This window comes from Mercenaria mercenaria, unplaced genomic scaffold, assembly GCF_021730395.1.
Source record: "Mercenaria mercenaria strain notata unplaced genomic scaffold, MADL_Memer_1 contig_4659, whole genome shotgun sequence".
NCBI lineage: Eukaryota > Metazoa > Mollusca > Bivalvia > Venerida > Veneridae > Mercenaria > Mercenaria mercenaria.
The window spans coordinates 63,794-75,218 of record NW_026462903.1 but is presented as its reverse complement, the minus strand read 5'-3'; the positions used below and the strand labels follow the sequence as shown (position 1 = coordinate 75,218).

The following is an 11,425-nucleotide window of genomic DNA, read 5'->3' as shown; positions in this document are numbered from 1 at the left end:
GTTTTTTGAAGGCCCTCACCTTTGACCTTTAATGTCAGATCTGATATTGACTACTTTTTCATTATTATTTCAAGAATGATGTCATCTATTATATATACATGTATTAACTTTAAAATGAATAATAATTAGTTAATAGTTTCGAAATGCCCTCAATAGGTAAAGAAAATTCATTGCAAAATACTGTTGTTTTTTGCTAAATTTTTAACGCAAATTTGACCTTTGACCTTTAATAAACTGTTTGGCTTTGCCATATTTGGATAAGACCTACATTCCTAACCTTGCTTAACATATTTACATTAAAATAAATTGCTTACAGAAATTTATAACAAGAGCTATTATTTTTGAACAAAGTAATGAGTAAGTATGCTACAATTTGATTTTTTACACACGGACCGCGGGGTCGTGAGTTCGATCCTCGGACTGGGCTGTGTTCTCCGTGACTATTTGATAAACGACATTGTGTCTGAAATCATAAGTCATCCACCTCTGATTCATGTGGGGAAGTTGGCAGTAACTTGCGGAGAACAGGTTTGTACTGGTACAGAATCCAGGAACACTTGTAAGGTTAACTGCCTGCTGTTGCATGACTGAAAAACTGTTGAAAAACGGCGTTAAACACAAACAAACAAAATCGACCTTGACTTATGTAACACATGTATAATAGTGTTCCGCTTAAGCTGGTGCTAGGGGGCGTGAGAGGTGTTGCACATTTCATTACCTCTCATGAACAGACTCAATCAAACCGAGTTTGCTATTATTCTTCTTGGTTGCATTATTTGCTTCCAAAGGATCTTTTTACAGATTTTATTAACTATCAAAACAGCAATCGTTAAGTGACATGTGGCGGCTGTAAAAAGTCTCCCCGTACTTGGATTCAGTGTTGTTATATTTTCTGGTCCTTGAGGATCATGGAGTCCATTCAACATATGTATAATAGAGTTCCGTTTAAGCCGGTGCTAGGGGGCGTGAAAGGTGTTGCACATTTCATTACCTCTCATGAACAGACTCAATCAAACCGAGTCTGCTATTATTCTTCTTGGTTGCATTATTTGCTTCCAAATTTACAGATTTTATTATTTTCTCTTCAATGACATCGCCTGACATATATACAGTAAAATGAACAACGATCAGTTACTAAAATGACAAAACAAATACTTTTAAACAATAAACATTATTACAAACAAGTGAAATTATTGCAATATTTTACTTACTTCTTTGACATTTGACCTTTAATATTATGGTTGACCTTGAATGTTTTGAAATAATATGTGCATACCAGACATCGCCTAATATTTATACATTAAAATGAACTGATATCTTTGATTAATATCGACAAAATATTATAAACAAGAAGAAAGTTAAAAAGCTATTTTTTCATTATTTTCCTTGAAAATGACCATTGACCCTTAATATCACATTTGAACTTGTCTGATTTTAGACGATACCTTTATTACTGACATTGTGGGACATATATACATTAAACTAAATCACGAGCAATTACAAATAATAATCAGAAATAGCTGTTATATTTCAAACAGGAAGCTATTCATGCAATTTTTCACACAAATTTGACCTTTGACCTTTGATAAAACGTTTACCCTTGGCAGTTTTGGGGTTACAATTGGACTGCTGACTTTGCCTGACATACAGACATTAAAACGAATTAACTTCAGTGACTAACGATTTTAATATATACTAAAAACGTTAGAAAAAGTAAAGGTAACATTTTTCACATTTTTGCATGAAAATGAACTTTGACCTTCAAATATCAGGGTTGACCTTGAAGTTTTGCAATAAGATTTGCATTTCTGACATTGGCTGATATATACACATTTTATATATAAAGCTGAGTGACTTATGATAACAAACTAATTTTAAGAATAAAACTAAATTTCAAATATGCCAATTTTTATGAGTTGTACATAAATTTGACCTTTGACCTTCAATATCAAGTTTGTCCTTCATTCCTTTTTGATGATTTTCTTTTTGCTGACATTGGTTGACATATATACATTTACTGACAATCAGATAGTTACTTTAATTAAACAGTGAAAAAACTGGTAGACGTAAACTTTACCCTACCCCCTAAATTTTAACAAGTGAGTTTTACCTCCCCTATCACAAACATAAGTGAAAAAAATATAGATAGGTACGGCTTTGACACTCAAGAAAAGGGTTTTCGTGGAGGATATGAAATATTGTTTCCAAAAAGTATAAACTTCTTTTGGCCTCAATTGTTGCAATAAAAGTCCGTGAGCTCTCGGACCAGTTGTATCACATATGTGATCTATAAAGAATATCAGACTACTGCTTTTTGATATAATGATATCAATGTTATCAGTTCAAAGTAATATGGGCTGGAATGGGTGAGGTTCACCTGACCCCTTCTGCCAATGTCTACCGAGCCTGATAACACTGATATAAAAATTCAATTTTTGTCTATTACTCAGTCATATTAAATAAAACTTAGATAGTCGATTTTAGATGCCTTTCTGATATTCTTATAAAAACTATCAATAAAATAAAGACTTACCTGCGTACAAATCAAAAAGTATCCTCTTGATTAAATCAAAACATTCTTAATTTCCGCATTTTTAAACATTTGACTCAGGAAATTACTAGGAAATGTCCCCTGTATTCAAATTCTACGTCAAGTTCCAGACTCAGTCAGCGAGACTTCAAATTTTAATCACTATAATTACACTTTTCCAAGAATAATGATTACCACAAACACTTTCCTTCTACTTTATCAAAAAGGGATATCTTAAATTAGACATGAATATATAATAAGCATAGTCTCAGGTGTGTAATGAACCTTTCTAAAAATGATCAGCGTAAACATTGTGATATCATGACGAACGTACACGATGACGTCACTAAGTACTATTGTTTGTGCAATGAAGTGGAGACAGCCATAGTAAAGGGTATTACTAGTTGAGATTAAAGGATCTGTGTAGAAAATGCAATATTAAAACTTAACTCTGTAATACAATTGAATCTGGAAGGAATCTGATGTTAAAAATAGTTCTTCAATATGGGAGAGACCATTTTCTGTTATCAGGTTATTGACGTGATAACGAAAACAAATATCAGGCAAGTGTTATCGTGCAGTTTTCATAGTAGTTGCAGGTTAAACAGAAAATAACTTGCTGCTGTCTTTTGATATTATAATAGATGTTATCAGGTCGAGGCTGATAAAGGCTCTACACTGAGCCCGATCCGCCCTTATCTACAAAGCCTTATAACATTAAAATCGAAAGGCAATAGTCTGTTATTCTATTTATCATATATAACAGATCTATAACCCAGCTACAAAAACATATTTCCTTCTGTTATTTCGCAAAACCTTTATTTCTGAAGCAAAAATAGATAAATTCAAAATTTGCTGATTTGAAAATTCATCCGATTCTGAAACATGTGAACGGAACAATATGGCAGTCATGTTGAATTCAAATTAGAAAATATATGTTTACTTCTGTCTTACTTGTTTAAAAGAGTAACAATTAAAAAAATCTATCTGCGTAGAAATAAAAGAGACAAATCAGAATTTGCTTTATTTCCACATTTTTAAATGTTTGACTCAAACAGCTACATTCCAAAGCGCTGACAATTTCACTTCCAGACTCAGTCAGAGAGACTTAAATCATTTAATTGACACTGTTACAAGAATAACAAAGCCTATTGATACTTTTGCATCTACTTCATCAAAAACAAATGTCTTAAATTTGGCATTAACCAGAACAACAAAAGAAGTATATTGCCGCTTGTGTAAACAACTTTCCAAGAATCGATCTATGTAGATATTGAGATGTCATGATGTTCCTTATACAATGACTTCATTAAGTTCATTTGTCAGTTCGACAAATATGGAGACGGATATATGTTAGGAAAAATAAGTGATACGGTACCCTAACAGTGATAAGTGTATGAAATTTGATAAAGCGAAAGGATAAAGAGGGTTGCCCCTAGCTGTGAGACTTGTTCAGAAATAATGAATTGACCACTGACTAGACATTTTTTCTCTTTAGTGACCTACTTGTAGCCGTAAGCTTGTTTTATCGTTTAGAAGTTTAATTCTAAAAATAATTCTTTAAAATAGAAAAAGTAGAAACTTCACAGGTCGCTCAACACGACAAAACGAAAATGTTGCAGGCTCGGTTTAATTGAGCCTGTTCATGGACGGTAGTGGAAATGCATGCTACCGTCCCCGCCCTCTAGCCCCTGGTTGAGCAGAACTCAACATTTACACATGCTAAAAGTACAAAAAGCAATTTAGAGACATCCGCAGATGAATTCAAACAGCGGTGAACATGGAAACTTCAATGATACACGGGTTGTGGCGTTTAATTTCATGAAAAGCGGCGTTTGGTCCCCAGATAAGTAATGGGTTTGCCCCAAACGAGAAAACAATGGGCATAACTAAACAACCTGGAATGTAGAAAGGGGATCTGAGGTTTTGGAGCCTCCATATCGTAGGAAGTGTCAAAAGACAAAATTAAAATGCAGGCACCATATCCAAGGTGTAAATATACAATACCCTAGGCTATTAAAGCGGGAGTACTGGAAACACCCAAGCTGAAATGGTCATGCTGAAAAACTAAACAGTACCAATAACACGACATAAAAGTCGTGCTGAACGATCTGAGAATATCGAAATATAACAGCCCTGATTGAAATTCACAGATTTAGAAGCTTGTTGTAAAGATCCATCTGAATAATAGAACCGGGACACCTGCACTTTACCGGTACGCACATTCAATAAATACTCCACATTTATTCTTACGGGGTCTACCGCCCCCACACCCCCGTTTTTTCTTTAATGAATAGATTATTGTTACAATCCATTTAAATTATTGCAACGAGCACACCCTGCCTTTTACAATCCTAGCAAGAAGTGCGTACCAGTAAAGTGCATGCTAGCCATAGAAGCCATTACCATAAAACCTACATTTACGCTCCACTATTTTCACTTCCCGTTAAACCACAAAAGGTGTTAAGTTACGTCCGTCCATAAAGGACCATTTGTCAACAAAAATGACTTGTTTCATTTTCAATGAGTTGTCTTTAGAGACAGGTTTGATTGTATATACTGTCTTAATAAGAATGAACATGACATTTACGTTAAAAAATGTTAGCGAATAAAATTTCGTTATTCAATAAACATACACTCGACTTCACATTTAAGAGTAAAGTCTAAAGCAGCACTGTTCCGTTAAAAAGTATCTAACCGTTAAAGGAAAAGTGAAAATGGCATTGTTGGATGTGCATTGTCACTTCTGAGTTAAACACTGACCATGTATGTTTTTCAGCTTAATTGTAACCTTTTTAATCGGAATATTCTTTGTGGTCCAGTAGCCGATACCACCTTGCGGCGTTTTACCGAACACTCCATTCATGTTTCCCAACCTATAACAGTCTTTGTACCACCATCCTCCCCCGTCTAAATACTTGAGACAACAATTACCTGATGAAAGTGCGTCATTATCTCTGTCATACGTTGAGAATTTCATATTGTTATGGAAACTCAGTAGTTCGTCAATACTACCCTCATAATTAAAGGCATCTACGTTCATAGTGTAAGCAGTTGCCGCTCCTTGAACGGTAAACACTTGGTAATGCGCATAATCTTTTGTCCCATCATAATTTTCTATGTCAAAATGTATCTTGACTGCCTTCTCGAGTTAGACGGTGAATTTTCTCCAAACCTAACCAGTGAGAGCCATCGATATCACCAAACCCACTAACGTAATCATTCCATGGCCGATAAAAGTTTACTTTATCGTCAATCCTATTCTACAATTGAAACAAGCAATGCCATATTATGTATGTCCATATCTAAGCATTCTTAACGTAGCAACACTTAAGGAGATAAATGTCAACTATTAACGGCATATTCAGGTTCATCCCCGCTATTGCTGAACTTAACGTTTAAATCCATTTAATTACAGTATTACCAGAATTGCGTTATTGTAACAATGTAGAGAGTGCTTGCCTTTAATTCTTTATTTTAGTGGCGAGAAACGGTTTTGTAAATTGTCTAGTACGTAAAAAATATTACCTGGATCAAAGTCCAACCCCCGTTTGTCATGTCGCAATATACAAAGAAAGGACATCTTCCTTCTGGTGAGATAGAATAAACTCCGTCTGTTCTTGTACCATTTTTAAATAATTCCAAACAGTCTGTTAGAAATAGATAATTTTCTAAACATGTAAAGTTATTGCAATATATTTCTTGTATATTAAAAGAACAAAAATTCAAGTTTACCCTGTTTTTGAATTATCTCCCTTTATGTACGAAAACATTTACAGTGTATTACTTAAAAAGTAAATGTTTGACTCAATATTTTACACATGTATAGAAGAAAATGAGAGGAAGTGCAGTAACTAAGAGCCATAACTCTAGTTGGCCTCATTTTTTAATTACCTCCCTTCGTGTTACAAAGTTTGCCAGAGCATCTCTCCTTAACTATAAGAGATACATTCTTCAAATTTTAATTTCTTATAGAACATATTGAGGAAGAGTGCAGTATATTTGAAAATAACTCTAGAATACCCTAATTTTATTATCTCCCTTATATATAAAAGATTGTCTGCAGAATAACTTGAAACCTATAAAAAGAATTGACTTTATACTGACTTAACACATTAATTAAGGCGTTTGAGAGGAAGTGCAGTAATTAAAAACCATAACTCTATATGACCCTATTTTTGAATTGCCCCCCCCCCCCCAACTCTTTTGGATTTTTGCTTAGGGGAGCATCCTTCGGCGTTACCGATTGCCTTGTTGAAAATGGCCAATGCAAGGATGCTTCTGACCAAGTTAAATAAACATCCATCAAGTGGTTCATGAGAACTCGTAGAAGTTGTTTCATACATTATTAATTTATGGCGACCCCTTAAAGTACCAAACCTGACCCATCTGTACAACATTGAGAAAGGAACATGGCTGCTACAGAACAGTTTTGAGCGGCTCATAAGTTGTTGAAAGGATTTTTTTTATATATAGCTCTCATGGGCCTTAACAGAGGCTAGCTAGTTTAATAAAGTGAGAGAATCGCCAAGGAATGCTCTCAACAAAGTTTGAACCGTTGGACCAAATTTGATATAGGTCCATACGAGGAAGAAACAGATCATGCTTGTTGACGATCTATCACGTTGGTTGTAAAAAGGACTCCTATAAAGTTTTTTTTTTTTACATTTTTAGCTCCGATGGCCCCTAAAAGAGGTAAAGTGTAAGCATCTTAATGAATTTGAAATGGTTACTTTATGGGTTATTTTTTTTACTCAGGCGGACCATAAAAGGGATGCAGTCCTGGTTCGATTCCCGACTCGGTAGTGTCTGTTTCATTCAGATAGCTGAGAAACAAAACCTCATGTTCTAATATTTATATTTTGTCCAAGAATGATCACTTTAAGGCACAATATGGAGCTCATTCCCTTTAAATGGTTGTAATGCATTGTATTCAATAAATGGTATTTTATACCTTTAGGGAATCCTTCAATGGTTGTAAACGGAGAAGTGTTTTGTTCTTGCAGAAGTTTCTGGAGCTGCTGAACCTGAATTTCTAAAACATGAATTTTCTGTTCCATTTCTGCAGGGCACGTGCTTGTCACGAGCGCGTCTGTGTTTTTCGTCTGCATCAAAGTGTTATGCATATAGCTTACGTAACCGACAGCAAGGAGAGAGGAAATGTATATCATTACTATACTGGCTTCCATTTCTCTTGAGCTGTTAGCAAAGAGTTCACCCTACAATGTAAATTAAATGTGGAATTAAATTTCACCGATATTCTAAAAGTCACTCTTTAACAAAGAAGTATTTTTAAATCTTACATGTATATCTATTTGAATAAAAAATGGTATTTACATACTCTTTGAAAATTGCATTCTTCATCAAATCTGTAGCAATACATACATGTACGTTTAAAGTTCATGATCAATAGTCTGGCAACAAATACAATTATAAAACAGCAACTCAATCTAACTGTTCATAAAGGTTTAGGTCCAGATGGGTACTTCCGTTTTCAATATGTTTGACATGTGCTGACATGTGTATTTAGCATATTCGAAACATAAAATGTAATACCTTGTGTTATTTCCTCCGTTGTGTTAGCAGTACTCCAGAAATCAACTGTTAAATGCACTCTCAGGTAATGAATTCTTTAAATTTTTAAAGCGTCACATAAATCGTTTTAATAAGACTGCACACATGTACCTAAGCTATATGTTTATGTTAAAGTTCATGACGCGTAAACTTTAATGGTAATATTGGTATTATTTGATTTCAATGTTAAACTTTACACTAAAGTACAGTATATAAACCAATGAAGTATACTAAAGTAATACCGGTATATTATTAAAACCTTTATAGTTCGCCACTGACCTATCAGCCTGATCTTCTGTTCAGTTTATATACTATATTAAGATAGCAGACGAAAATATTTGTAAAATGCCCATTTAGCGCAGTACGTAGAACGTCCGGTTTCGGGTGTAAATAGAATAGTTTGAATAGCAATCACTATTGATTATAGGTATCGCACAGTAATAAGGCCTTTTGAAATGTAAACAAACAAAACAATAGCATAAATTTAAGTCAATACTCAACGTTTACGCTGCATATAGTAATTCCTCGTTGGCCAAGTGGTAATAATATTATTGTTATTATACCAGATTTATATAGCGCCCTTTTCATGATAAAAGCGCTTTACATATAGCAGACGCAGCCACACAGGGCGCGAAATTCATCCTCTGCTAGTACAGACACAGAGCGATCTGACCAGAGGGACAGAATGAGACAAGTAAAATTTTGATGCAGAGCATCATGTCGCCGGAGAGCTGTCGGCAAATATTTTGAATATTGGATTGAAAAACAAAAGGTTAATAAAGCTATAGCTGCTATTGTGGTGCATTGCATGCCGTTGAAAGCTTGAAAGTCGTCGCATCCTTGATGAAAGTTACCCCAAAAACCCTCTTACCATCTTAATCTTTTTTCTTTGTTTACAAAACATACGCTAAACCACGTTCTGAAACCCAAGCGTCAGCATCAGCACGAATAAGAACGGAAATCTGCGACGGCAAATATTTTTCACAGTTTCAAACAATGAATGCAAAAGTTTTCTTGTAATCCAATCATTTCAACAAATTATATTATATATCTTCTAATGAAAGGCCCATAGTTTGACAATAAAGTAAACAAAATCAGACAAGAGACAGTCACAAAATCTGCCCTTAGACTGTGTTACTTCCATTGTCTTACATGCGCTCATGTAAATTTTTTTTTCGCTCGTAGTAGTATATTCTAAATACACGCAGCGTGACGTAGACACAGGTAAAGACTCAGCCAATCAGTGGAAACCTCTAGCAGTCGTTAATTATTTATGGCAGAATAGGATAGAGATAAGTTCTTTATACATTTTTCCTATTTTCCTAAAAATGCTATCTTTTGAAATAATATAAATCTTATTCAGTTTTCAGCTCCTAATTCCTTTATGTAAGCATTTCATTAACTGCCTTATATTTCTTTTATTTACAATATCATTTTTTCATTGTCACATTTTGATAACTTTTCTATACCAGTGGCAGAATCCTAAAGCGTATCAAATATAGTCGCCTGTTCCTACCGGCGACTAATAAAGCCCCTAGAACAGACAGAAAAAACGTTTTAGATACAGACGTGTCCGGCTAACTTAGCCTAGCTCTTTGCGAATAGACAGTCTGGTTCTTTAACGTGCCCGGTGTATAGCACCGATACACGCGAAGCCGTCTTTCCTAAGAAGAACCAGTACAGGCCTGTAGTTAGGTGGGAGACACTCAAGAGAATCTCAGAAATTCCCAGTGCCTGGACCGGGATTTAAACCCCGGAGCTATGGATTGACAGTCAAGCGTGTTACCACTAGACCATCCGTCTAACACTTTTTCATCGGGAGTTCGATTCCGGACCCGTAAAAAAGTATTTTGAAAACTGTATTTAATTTCTTTTTTTTTTCAATACGATTCAACGAAAACAACAGAAGTGTGTTAATTTAGTACTAACTCCACTAACTTTTATATGTCATTTTTAATACATAATCATGTTCAAATATACTTTATTCTTAATATGATCTAATTTTTTATACGTTCGGGAATAAATTAGAAATCAGAGCAAAATAAACTTACACAAAGTATATAACTTAAATGCAAAATAAAAAAAAATACGGATGAAATTAACTCCCTGAGGCCGATATCGTAACATATCTGCTGCGGCGAGATAAGAATTACCACCTAACGTCGAAGAACATTTTCTGATCTTATCACAATCTCACGCACATGCAGTCAATTGAAATCATGCAGGGAATCATGGGTGATTAAAATAAATTAAAATAAACTTACAAAATCTTCAAAGTTTGAAAAAATATTTTTATATCCTATTTCATCCGTAACCTATATCCAAATAGAAAATATTTTAACTTCGAAATATTCACAATTTTAACGAACCTTCTGCGTTGAAAATATTTGAACGTTTCTGGTTCGCTTACTTTTGTACATGTAAAGGCATTGAAATCCAATAAATAGAAATACAATATTTACAAAGAACATTTAAATAATCATACTAAAAATTGACACTCGTTTTTGTGTGAATATCGATCATGGTTAAATTTGATGTGTACATGTACACAAACGTTTTGTGACACGCGCTGAGACAGTTAAGTTGTAATATTTACATTTACCTTTATAAAATACAAAAACAACGTGACTACATAAACATATGTCACGTTGTTTTTGTATTTTATAAAATATGTTTTGTTGTGTTAATGTTTTTCAGTTTGTATTGTACTCGATGTAAGTGTACGAATATTTCAGCCTTCTAAAGCTTAACTTTTTCCGACCATTCATTTAACTGATAATGGAATTTCAACGTCTGAATCATTATCGGACGGAACTAATATGTCAGAAGCTGCATGATAATGAATATTTTCTTTATTTTAAGAAAGATGTTTGGCAGACGACATTATTTTACTCCTTTGAAATATAGTATGAACGAAACACAGTGGATTTCGTCTTTACATGGCCGCATAATTGCAAACACTTATTTTAACAAGGGAACTAATTAGCACTAATTATAACATCTAAGAAATAATACCCAGTATGCAAAAACAATTTTGCTTTTGCCAAGATTATCAAAAATTAACAAGTACATGTCACAATCAGCATGATCTCGGTGCCGCGACTATACTCGTCAATCGCCGTTCTGGGGAGTCCTGATAACGCGCGTATAGTCGGATATCGACGCTACGGGGGTAGAAAATATTACGCCTATAGTCGCATTTCGGCCCCAGGGAGTTAAGGTTCGAACCATCGAAACTATCACTACAAAATTATTACTGAGTATATGTCTATCCACTCAACCTACTGCGCCATCAAGCCAACTATTGATCTTACTTTCAAT

The 11,425-nt window shown here is 34.4% G+C and overlaps 1 long non-coding RNA gene across 1 annotated transcript; it reads right to left on the bottom strand.

Annotated features, from left to right (window-relative positions):
* Window positions 1–1,080: 1,080 nt before the first annotated feature.
* Window positions 1,081–8,332, bottom strand: LOC128554027 (uncharacterized). Its single transcript, XR_008369504.1, has 4 exons — window positions 8,087–8,332; window positions 7,485–7,749; window positions 6,059–6,180; window positions 1,081–5,793 (listed from the first exon to the last, which is right to left on the bottom strand). It is a non-coding gene; the product is annotated as an uncharacterized LOC128554027 (long non-coding RNA).
* Window positions 8,333–11,425: the final 3,093 nt, after the last annotated feature.